Genomic DNA, 12,504 nt, shown 5'->3' with positions numbered 1-12,504 from the left:
GTTTGGTCTGCAATATACTTGGCTCAAACCCAGAAAGGTTTTTAGGCAATTGCACTGTAAGCCATGGCATAGAGGTTATCCTTCAGTGAAGAGCAGGGCTACAGCAGGGTGAAGGACTTTGGAGAAGCAGAGGATGTTAATCTGTAGGTAGCTTCTTGCCACTGGAGACATGGAGAGAGTCACTGGAGACAGTGTCTGGTAACTGGCTAAAACCTGGGAGGAGGCTCGAGGTGGAGAGAGGGAATAGTGCCTGGAGTTCTCAGTCATGACTGCAGAGCACACCAAGCACAAAGCTGTGGGTCTGGTGAGGTGAAGCATCTGCCTCCTCGCATTGCTGTCCTGTGGCCAAGCATGTGAGGGCTGGACATGCTGCCCTCTCACTGAACTACCCTGCTGCCTCAAGCACGGTCCTTTAAGCCTTCAGGAGCAGGCATCAGGCCTTGGACACCTCAGTTTTCCTGAAAATCGAGAGTGCTAACAGGAGGAAAAGGGAACATGTTTTTTTCCCCTGTACCATCTGTTTCACAGCAAAAAGCACCCCTGTGATTGTTTGTAGATCAAGCAAGTGGGTTTATGACTCCCAGTGATGTGATGGTGAGTAGCAGAGCTCTGCTCATCCTTCCCTGGATTAGTCTTAATTTCTGACGTTCTAATAACTTCTTGCTCCTACCTGCCTGGGCCTCTAGTGGGACTTGATTAAGTGCTTATAGTTTAATTTATGTACAGGAAGAGTATCTCCTGTGCAATGGAAGTTAAATATTGTAGGGCTTGGCTGAGTTAGGGCTAGCTCCAGAGTAAGTAAATGAGATCAGTTCTTTCAGTAAAAAAGAGAGAAGAACCAGGCCCACACTTTTAATGGATTTTTCCTTTTGGTTCAATTTGTTAATGCCAGCAAAATTTGAGATACTTCAAAAAAACATTTGTTTTCAAGAAAAAACTATTGTCAATATTATTTAAGGGATAGCAGAAGCCAGGACAGGACGTCACCATTAAGCAACATTGTATCTTGAAAGACACTGCATCAGAAGGCAGTCTATGATATTGATCCTGGCTATCTTTCAAAACTTTAAAAATGTTGTAAATGCTGACATTGTAAGTGTTGTTGTATGATGTGAGGGAAAGGAGAATTAAAACTGACCTTTACAAGCTTGTACTTTGAACAAGTCATGCTGTTGATCACATAAGCATCCAAACATTTCAGTTTTATTTATAAATAAGCCAAGCCTTTTCCAACTCACTTCCTGGTAAAAAGGCAGCATTCAAACCACAGAAATCCTTTGTGTCGTGTACTGCTCATTATTCTGGGAAAATCTGAGAGATGCCTATTGTATACTGAATTCTTTGTTTCAAGCGTCCAGAGGTCCTCCTGGGATGTTTCCCCACAAAGTTACTGTGGCTGTGTTTAACAAGCACTTGAAACCCAGATCATGTACTTGTAGAAAAATGAGAATATGTAGCAGCATGTTAAGTACTATTGAAAATTGCAGCCTGGCTCAATGCTGGAGGAAGGGAATTTCTGCCATTGTCAGCAGGAAACTTCTGGAGGTCTGAAATAATAAGAGAAATAATAGAAATCTAAGTATGATTTAGACATGTACATAGTTTTCCATTTCAGTATTGAGTATCTGTAAATAGTTTCATTTCAGAGATTCTAGAGATTTCAGAGTTCTAGAAATACATATCTAATTGAGAATTGCTGACAAATAATAGTCAAATACTTCTTGCTTTGGTGTGATGTAAAATTCTGCCTTTTAAATTGCAAAGTTGTTTTTATGAAAGCCAAACCAGCCAGCTTCAGAAAATACCATTTAATATCCATTGTGACATTAAATTTTATACCCCTTGAGGACAAGAGGAAATACAGTCGTGTTTTCTAGAGGCTGAGTTTTATAGAGAGACCCACTGTGTGAAACACCCAGAGCAGCACAATCCATGAAAAATTCTGACCTTCATTTGAGCATTCCTTTAGCAGTTGGCTTGGAAATCACTGAGCCCTTCGTATGTCCTTTTGTTTTGTCTTCAGGCAATATGCTCACAATAAGCAGAAGTGTCCGTATCTCTTCTGTGGGTGTGTAGAAATCTCACTGTACAATTTTCTGCGTAGCCTCTTACCAGAAGCAAACACCAGTGACTGCATATGATAATTGCTGATAAAAAGCCCTTCATTGACTCATTTTAACAGCAGGAATTGCATGCATCATTTGTGAAAACCAGTTACTTTTCCCTCCATTTATAATTCCCATTAAAATTCAATGACTTAAAGTCCATAATTTTCACGATTCCTATAAATGCATTAACACTGTATGTATAACAGGTTACACAGGGAAATGATAAGACTGTTTCTAGATTGGCAATGGAAACATTTGTCACAGAACAGCAGTGTGATTTGGGGACCAATCTAGACCATCAGCTCCAACAAATCTACCACCTCAACACCTTGTCAACAGATCCCAGCTGTTTGAACCTAATTTAATTCTGTCTTCTGCCACTTCATTCACATGACTTTTGATTTTCCATCGAGGTTCATGTACTGACTGTCCCTTCAGTGTTGTATTTCCTGCAGTGTTGCACTTCCTGCAGTATGATAGCAGATGCTCACATTTTTCTCCTCTTGATGGTATTTCTATGTGAAGTAAAAAATGCTGAATGTTTTCAAGCACATTTCTTTGGGATTTAATTTCCACCGCTGCAGAAATTAATAGAGGACACTGTTACAAAGTCTTGTGCTTTCCAAAAGCCGTTCTGCAAGGATGGAGAGTTGGATAACAAGCCGCAGTAAACTTATGTGATGAGTGTTTAGTTTCCTCCTCAATTAACTTTACAGTTGCTGTTTATTTTGGAGCATTAAAAAGAGGGAATCATGATATATATTTAACTTACTGTATTTAGCTGTATATCTTTTTTGCCTCTGGAGTAGAGATTTCTGTTATGCAGTTAAAAGAGGTCTACTCTCACATTTCATATGATGCCATATTGACCATCATTCTGCTGAAACTTTATTTTTACTGACTGAGTTTTCACACTGACAGCGTAAGAATGAAGTGATAAGTTGGTTTAACTGTGTCATCTATTATCAGAATGAAATCAATGGTGCAGAAATAGTGGTTATTAACCTAATGCATAGCCGATGTTTGCATCCTAACTTTCCTTTTAATGGTATCCAAGAACATGTTTTCAAATTTGGATGCACTTCAGTTACAGAATATTCTTATTCTTTCTGAAGAACTGCAGGCCTGTCCCTTCAAGAAAATGCTTATGATCTCAGAGGAAAAGCTTTAAGATTATAACAGAGAGAAGGACTGACTTCAAAAGGATTTTGTACAGAGGTAGGAAATAACCATTACCCTTCCTTTCTAAAATTCTGTGTATGCTTAGTGCTAACTGTAAAATTGTTTTCCTGCAGTTAAAAGCTGAATAAAATTCCCAGTGAAATAAGTCAATAAGCACCAGAGTGTCAAATCCAAAGAAGTAAAAGTAAATATTATTTCTTCCTGTCCAGGTCAGAGTATTTTGCTTCTAAGATAAGCTGCCTAGGACCTTCATTCTTATTCATAAAATTCCCCAAGGAAAACCCTTTCAAGTACACTTTCAGCTATTTAATTCAGAGGGAAACGTCACGCATAGCTTAGAGCTGATGCACATTTCCCTTGCTGGTTTCCTGCAAGTCTCTCAGTTCCTTCGGGGACCATTCAAGTCACAGCATATTCTATCCCTGCATCATTAATCACACGGATAATAAGGAAGAATATTATATTTGAATATACATATCTTTATCTGAATGTGAATCTATCTGAAATGTATTTTATCACAAATTCCAAGCACTTACTGAAGTGTTTGCTACCCAGCAAGGCACTCAAGTGTACATGCAAGGAAAAGATTTTGTTAAACTGTGTTTAACTGTGGTTGACTAAGGCCTGAAATTTTTTCCCTGAAAATGTTGTGGTAGCAGTGAGTTCAGGTGTCAGATCTGCCCCTAAACAGGTGCATGTCATCCTTTCCAGTTTTTCTGGCTTTTAAACCAAATTCTTAGAGTGCTTCCAGTACACTAGAGTATGCTGTGTCTGGGAAGAGTCTGGCAGCAATTTAGCTTTAGGTCTAACAAAAGCAGGAAGCAGGGAACATAGGCACTACATATTCCAAGGCCTGCCAAAGTGTTCTTCCAGAGTTTGCTGGTGAGCAGCAGGGGAGTGTGGCCAAATACATTGATAAGTGATCTCTAAGGGGAAAATGAATGTTGTTTGTAACTGGAGATAACCCCCTTTTTCTTTTAAAATACAGACCATTACCATGAATTTAGCAAGTCACTTTTGTAGATGTATTTCCAGGCAGCATTTGTGTTTAGCGTCCCAACACTGAATTATTCCTTCTTTGACTTCCTGGCACGTAAATGGAATCTGTTTCACTGCTTTTACTGATTAGATAAAACAACAGACTCTAATGAACACTATGAAGCTAAAGGCTATTTGTCAGAGCTGGTTGGTATCTTTCCAATGAATATTTCAACAAGGTTTAGCCTAAGATCCCCTTTCATAAAATATTCACAAACAATGTAATTCTTCAAAAGGATATATTGTACAAGTGTCCTAGCAAAAAGAAATTCTTAAAGATTAGGAAAAAAGTCTAGTATATTGGGGTTTGTATAATTTCTTTTTCTCTTTCTCTCTTTCCAGTTCAATTTTCTCCCTATTCCTGCTAGAAAATGTGTTTAAAATCTTAACTGCTGATTATTGAAGATAAAAAGCACACAAAGCGGTCTCTGAATTGAAACTGACAAAAAAGAGTGGAAACTGTTCTGCCATGTAGCTTACCTCCTTTTTTTGCTTTTTTTGTGCTTCAAAGCACAAAAAGCTTTAATTTCAAATCAAAGCTCTTTTTTCTCCTCAAAAGACTAACACTAAGATACTGTTGAAATATAATTAATTTTGTCATGAAGAATTACAATATTTACAGAATTTTAAAGAAAATAAGAAATAAGAAATTTACACAGAAAAACATATCCCTCTGCTTTTCACTGTAACTCACAAGCTCCTGCCAGCCAAGGAGGTTTTGCATGAGAACAAACCCTACTCTTCAAAGATGGGGATCCAATAAACACAGGGTTATACCCAAGACTCTGCCTCAACCCTTGCCTCCATCTATTGGCTTATGTTGAGTCACCAAAGAAGTCACAATTAGGTCTAAAAAAGTTAAAATGTGCTAGCTAGCCTAATGCAGCTAGCAAAAGGAAATCTCTGAAAGTATAGGGTTTTATCGGCTGAGTTTTAACAATCTCCAAGGACAGAAATTTCATGGCTTTTTTGAGAATGTGTTCCAGTGTTTAATCAGTCTTATCATGAGGATTTCATGTTCCTTTAAATCCAATTGCCGTTTGGATATTTGCTTTTTGCCCACTGTTCTCTGGTTGTGCACTTCTGAGAAGGTCCTGCTCTGCTTTTTCTATAACTTCTCTTTTTGTAGGATTATATTAGAGCTTTGTTTTCTTCAGGATGAGCACTGAAAATAATTCTCTTCAATATGTACGCTTTTATACACTAATATTCTTCAAACATCAAAGAATAAAATTTTGTCTGTTTCATGAGAAACCCCATTTTTAAATTAATTAAAAAGTTTATTATGCAAAGTTTTCTTGAGTCTTCTTTGCAAAAGAAGACTTCTTTTTTCTTTACAAAAAAAACCCAAAACTTTCAGAGTATTGTTTTTATTTCACTTCCTTTTCCCCCTGCCTTTCACATTTATCTGAAACACATAGGATGAGCTGAGTTTCTCTTGTAATTGCTTGGCTTGAAGATTGATTCTGATAGATTGTGAAGATTGCTTGGCTCCAGTTAAAGTTCTAACTTAAAGTTAAGTTAAAACTTGTTTTTTTCATTGTGATAGCTAGAGACAATTTTTCTGCTTTGTCATATTGGCTCACTTTTTTTGCCAAGGAATGTGGGCTTTTTTCAGGGCCTGTTCTACATTCAGTACTTTAAGCAGGCAAGAAGTGGTGTGGCTTAACCACTAAACACAGACTGTTGCCCACAGCATCTCTGTACCTTTGACATCAGTTAGAAAGCCATCTGAAGGATGAGAAATCTGTCCTGGGCTGCTAGTGTAGGAGTGGAGGACTCACCACCTCCATAAGTGTGTCAAGAGGCCCCTGAATGTGGCACAAGGGTGATTACAGTGGGATAGATGATCCTGAGGGTCTGTTACAGCACCAATGATTCTGTGATTCTATGGGAAAAAAAATGTTAGCATATGTTAGCATAACTTACTTGTGCAGACAAACTTTGAGTTTCAGAACTCCCTGACAAACTTTCTGTGTGTCATGCTGCCTGTTTCATGGAGTCCTGGTGCCTTCCTTTTCCTCCATAGACAAACCAAAAGTTGACCCACTCCCCTACCACACACTGCCAGAGCTTGGAAGCAGTCGTGATGTTTCTGGGGAGCTCAGGTATTGCAGTAATGTTGGAAAGGAACAAAACAAGAAAGGAAAGGACATGACTCTTCCCTTTCTATGCCAGAAACAGCAGGACTAATTCTACTTCATTGTAAAGCAGGTGACCTACGAAAACTGATTTTATGTGAAGCTATTCCTGAACCACACAACTTGTCGGAATATTCTGAGCTGTACACAAATTCAGATCCACCACCAGTCTTTAAATGCATGGCTAAACCTGGTCTTTGAGAATAGAGAAGCAGAAGCATATGTTTTAACAATTATAAATACGCAACACAAGCAAAAAAAAAAACAAAAAAAAGAAAAAGTTAATTTATTTATGATGATGACATGGAAGCATCTTCTTTGTGTACTTTATTGGGGATAAGGCTCATATATAGGTATGGAACCTAATGATGCCAGCAGGCAGTGGACTGGAGCGTCTGACTTAGTTCCCTTTGAAGGAAATCTGATAAACTTATGAAGAACTTGGAGGAAAAACACAGCACATGGTAAATAGAGAAACAAAATCTCCTCAAAACAAATTGCTAATACAGACACTGGCTGAAAGATGTGTAAACACATTAGGTACTACTGTCTTTTTCCTGATGAGTTTTATGAGCAAATGCTTTCCTTGGAAACTGCTACAGTTACATTTCTAAAAGGAAAACTCTGCAGCTTTCAATACTCCAGCCAGAAACACACATTTGCCAGGAGCCAAATATGTAGGAGAGTGACATGTTTTATTTAAAAACTAGCAAAAGCTTGAATGAAAGAGGTCTTGGAGCATGACAGCTCCTGTCCCATCTTCCTTGGTCACAGAGACTGGTACTGTGGCATTCTTGTGAACATAAAACATGAAATTAACCAACCCATTAGTGAACAAATCTTTGCACTGACTTAAATAAAACCATGTTTTGTCACAAGCCCTTGTAAGTGAAGAAGGAAATAAGGACAGATTCTCTTGATCTCCACTGTTGGGTATATTTTGGGCGATACAGAATTAACTGCAGTTAATGAAGATAATTCCTTACACATATGAGAAATAGAAACTATGATTTTGTGAGTAGAAAAAGCAACCATCCACTGACCAACCAACGCCATCTACCCGGAATTCTGTAAGGCTTTTGACATGGTCCCAAGGGACAGACACATGGGTTTGAAAGGTGGACTATTTGGGGGATAAGGAATTGTCTGGATGGACATAGCCAGAGAGCTGTGGTCAGTGGCTGTAGTGAGAGCTTGTGATGAGTGGTGTCCCTCAGGGCTCCGTCTTGGGACTGGTGCCTTTTAATATTTTTACCAATGGCACAGACAAGTGGGATCAAGTGCACCCTCATCAAGTTTGCAGATGACACCAAACTGACATGGAGCTGATAACAGAAGAACAGGACACAATCCAGAAGACCTGGGCAAGCTTAAGGATAGGGCTGACAAGAACCTCATGAAGTTTTACAAGGCCAACTGCAAAGTGCTGCACCTGGGTTGAGGCAATCCCAGACATGAGCACAGACTGGAGAAGTCACTGAGAGCAGCCCTGAGAGAAGGACTTGGGGGTGCTGTGGGTGAGGGGCTGGACATGACCCAGCCATGGCATTCACAGCCCAGAGAGCCAAACCGTCCTGGGCTGCCTCCAAAATGCCAGCATCCATGCACTTCATCGATGGAGCAGGGGAGGGAGGGGATTCTGCCCTCTCTTCTGTCCCTGTGAGACTCCACCCAGAGTGCTGTATCCACCTCTGGGGCTGCCAATACGAGAAGGGCACAGATGAGGCCACCAAGATGATCAGAGGGTTGGAACATTTCTCCTATGAAAACAGGCTGAGAGAGTCGAGGTTGTTCTGCCTGGAGGAGAGAAGGCTCTGGGGGCACCTTGTTGAGGTCTTTCAGTACTTAAAGGAGGCTTATGAAAAAAAAAGAGAGAGGACCTTTTTACATAGGCAGATAGTGATAAAATAAGGGGAAATTTTTTAAATCAAAAGAGGAGAGATTTGGATTAGGTATTTGGAAGAAATTCTTTACTTTGACAAAGGTGAGGAGATGGAACAGATTGCCCAGAGAAGTTGTGGATGCCCCATCCCTGGAAATGTTCAAGGCCAGGTTGGATGGGGCCCGTGGCAACTTGACCTAGTGTGTGGCATCCCTGCCTGTGGTGGCGAAACAGGAAATGGGTGATATTTAAGGTCCCTTCCAGCTGAAACCATTCTAGGAGTGTCTGATCTCCCATGGAAGTTTTGCACACACACTTAGCCATGTGTCCCTGATGTATCCCCTTGGATTTCACAAAATCTGAGATTACCTTAGCACCTTAGAGACACTTCTGTGAAGATGACAACAAATCAGTGCCTTCAGATGCAGGGGCAAATTAACTGTAAAGAAGAGAGTGCTGCTTACTGCCAGCTGGTGAGCTGCCAGGTTTGACAAATCTCATCCTTGCAAAGCATCCACGCTGTGCTGTAAACTGCTGTTAACTGTGTGAAACACTCCAATCCCAACTGCAGCACAAGGTGAGAGCTGTCCAAGAGCATTGGGTGACATCCACTCCTCTACCTAGGATTATCTTTGCTATTACATTGTAAATATATTCTGGCTATAATTAGCATGAACCTCTCTTGATGTGGCTTCTTGTTATTTGCAAGATGTTTCTCTGTGCATTCTTTAAAGCACAAACTATAATCCAAGTGTTTCAGAACCATATTCATTACTTCACATTGACAATTGCCACAGTAAAATATTAAATACAGCCAGGCTACTCTAAAGGGCTCCATTGTGTTATCAATCAACTACAGATGGACCAATTAAGATTATGCAAGCTCAGTATCTAGCCAGAAAAATTTCTAGTAGCTAGGGTTACAACAGAACATGCCTCCCAGAAAATAAAGGATAATTAGGCTAAAAGAGGCTTAAAATCTCTCAAAGAAAAACTGTAAATGTCAATTTAAAATATAGTTTCCTTGCAAGCTCTGAAATTTCTTTTTTTTAGCAAAAATATTTGGGATTCCTAATGAACCTAGTAAAGACATATATTCGTTGGACATTGTAAAGAAATTGTATGATGTGCAAAAAAAAAAGAAACAAAAAGAAAGGAGGTCAAATGCATTCATACAACTACACAGTTTAAAAATTCTAGTACAATTCAAGATTCATATACTTTTCTCGGATCTTAAGAAAACCAAGTAATCTGATGTCCATTATATCTTCCTTGGCTGCTATCAAATTCTCTATGTGCCTCCTCTTAAGCTGAACTAAAAACATGGCATGAAAAGTAAACTTCTTCCTCCAAGGCAAGTTGAACATTGGATGCCTACAATGAATAGGTCTTCAGATGAACAAATAATCCTTTGGCCTCCTTCATAGCACTAGTGAAGAGAAACATATTTTAGACATAATTCACCTTGACCACTTTAGGAAGTGAATTAAATCCAAAACTTGTCTCTTTCTACTCCATCATTTATTGCTATCAATACAGGGTCATTAGATCAAACCATGCAAAAATTAGATAATTTCCATGAATTACACCAGGACTAGCTCAATAGCTTACAGGATGATGCTAATAGTGCCAAAGTTGTGGGTCTGATCCCTGTATTCACTTATGAGTTGGACTTGATGATCCTTCCAGCTCAGACTGTTCTGTGATTCTGTGTCATCAGAGGTTCGAAAGAATTATATCAAGCCTTAAAAAACCCCCACATCTTACAATAAAAATCATTAAATGTTCACTCATGGATTTGCTTTCTCTCCCTATTATCTAAAAAATATTCCTTAGGTAGAGACCTAAGGACCTGAATTCAGCAGGTGCTCATTTGCTCTGCTAGCTCTGACGTGTAGGAATAACAGCCACGGGATCACAGAATGATAGAATGGTTTAAGTTATAAGGGATTGTGAAGATCTTCTTATTCCAAGTGTCCCCCTTCCATGGGCAGGGACACTTCCCTCCTATTAGATCATGTTGCAGATGGAGTGTTAGATACATAAAGAGGTGAGTTACTTAAAATGAATGATTACTTGGCTCCATCTAATCACAGTCTACTGAATTCAATACCGGCTGTTATTTAGTGTCTTTACAACTGGGTAATACTGTGGCTACTCTACCAAATGAATAAGCTATTCAAGCCTGCCACAAGAGCTGTAAGAAACTGGCCCTGGATATCACTCAGCATCATCACCACTGGTAGGCTGCCTTCCCTTTCCCTGCCTTCCCTGCAAATCCACATTCATCTTCTGCTGCTCAGCACAATAAAAAAAGATATTTATGGAGTAACAACACCTTTTGAGAGATGCATGCTGAGACGTGATAAAACTACTTGAGAAAGAAGAGTAAGACAAGCTCAGAATTCTTCTTGCCTTATTTTTTAAAGTAGGACCTGTTTGCCTCTGGTGCCTGGAGGAAACAGAAATCTTTTTCCCTATGAAAATATTTCAATAAAATGCCCTTTTTTGTTTTGGCATATGTCTCACTCTGCAGCACAGGAAAGGAAAAATTTCTGAATGTGTACACCTCAGTATTGCAATCAGACAAAGATCCTCTCAAGATGATGTGACCTTGCCCTTCACTTTCCTCCACTGCAGCAAACATTCCCATAATAACACAGTGGGTAGATTCCCAGCTAGACTTTTCAGTGCTACAATGATTCAAGCTATTCCAAATAACCATAATACTGCTCTTAAATTTTCATCTATTGTTATGAAATTGCTTTTTCTTTGTACAGGTTTGTAGAGCTCTAATACCAGGGTCAACATCTTTCATAATGCTTTGTTCTTCTAAGTAGAATAATCCTCTTCCATTGTCCCTTTTAATGCTTTCTCCTGGCATTAGCAATATGCAAATATTGGGCTGAAGATTACTGTGCTCTATTTTTGCTGGCTATTTTCCTGAGAAAAGTATTCTATTTATGGCACATGTTGACACAGCTGATTCCAATTTTCCTTCCAGGGGAAGCCTGCCATACTGCTGTATGTAAAAGCAATCATGCCAGGGCTTTGTTTCAGAGAGCACCCCAGCCTATGGCCCCTCTCTGCTTTCTGGGGAGACGATCCTTGCTTTATTTGCCAGTTTGTCCTCAGCTTCCTCAGCAGATGTCCCCAGAACCATCCCTGGGGTCATGGCCAAGGATAATACCGAGAGGGAGACTCCAGCTTCTCCAGCTTAGGGACTTGTTCTCCACCCACTATTCTGGAATAGGAGTGTCCACACATGGAGTAAATCAGAGTAAGTCCCTGTACAGACAAGCCTTTACACTTAGCACACCACTCTGAAGGATGCTGAGGCATCCTGGGTACTGGGTGATGATCACAGAATCCCTCAGAACCGTGCCTTTGTGATGCAGTCTATACCTGAGCTTTTGCAAAGATCAAAGAGTACATACCTGCAGTTCTGCTAGTAACTTCTTAATTCAGATTTTTTACAATGATTATAAATGTGACAGCTGTCATAATTCACCTACATACTTAAAGAGCTTTTGAAAATAACTAATTATTATCCACAGTACAACTGTAAATCAAATTATCCAAATGGCTCATATTGCAAATGTTTCACACTTATGTTCAATCTCTGCATGTGTACATCAAGAAAATCTGCATTATTTTTCTCTTGATAGTTGAGCTGGCACAACACTGAGCAACTGAGCTGCTTTTTTTTCTTTTTTTCCTTTGCTTTTTTTTTTTTTTTTTTTGTGGGAAGTCATGTGGAACAATTGGGAGAATGATTCAATATGATGACCCTCTGAATTCCTGTGGGACTCCATGTTGAAAGCATATTTTTTACTACTTTCCCATTTTTGGACAAAATTAAAGGCAAAGATCCAGGTTCAATTCCCAGTTACTGCTGCATAAAACTGGAGTAGCTCCACCAAAACCATGGGTATTAAACTAGATTTATGCTACTTTGAGAGCAGACTTTGGACGGCAGACTTTGTGGTCAGTGCTTGTCTATAAAGGTTTTTGACTAGAGGCTTTTGTAATCACGTTTCCCTGAATTCTTTCCAAATGAACTTCAGAAGTCACTTTGACAATGTTGTATTTTTCTTTTAAAAATCTTTACTTTGATTAGTAAGGAAATGCACTTGTAATCTTGCAAGTACAA

The 12,504-nt window shown here is 39.3% G+C and overlaps 1 long non-coding RNA gene across 1 annotated transcript in view; it reads left to right on the top strand.

The window, feature by feature from the left end:
* Window positions 1–12,504, top strand: part of LOC148219885 (uncharacterized) — a 33,851-nt gene that overhangs the window by 1,156 nt on the left and 20,191 nt on the right. Inside the window, exon 2 of the long non-coding RNA XR_015799355.1 lies at window positions 3,224–3,326. This is a non-coding gene — a long non-coding RNA (uncharacterized LOC148219885). The remainder of the gene's footprint in view (window positions 1–3,223; window positions 3,327–12,504) is intronic.

This window comes from Sturnus vulgaris, chromosome Z (assembly GCF_052056855.1).
Source record: "Sturnus vulgaris isolate bStuVul1 chromosome Z, bStuVul1.hap1, whole genome shotgun sequence".
NCBI lineage: Eukaryota > Metazoa > Chordata > Aves > Passeriformes > Sturnidae > Sturnus > Sturnus vulgaris.
The sequence above is the reverse complement of the archived record's forward strand: the minus strand, read 5'-3'. Positions and strand labels throughout refer to the sequence as shown.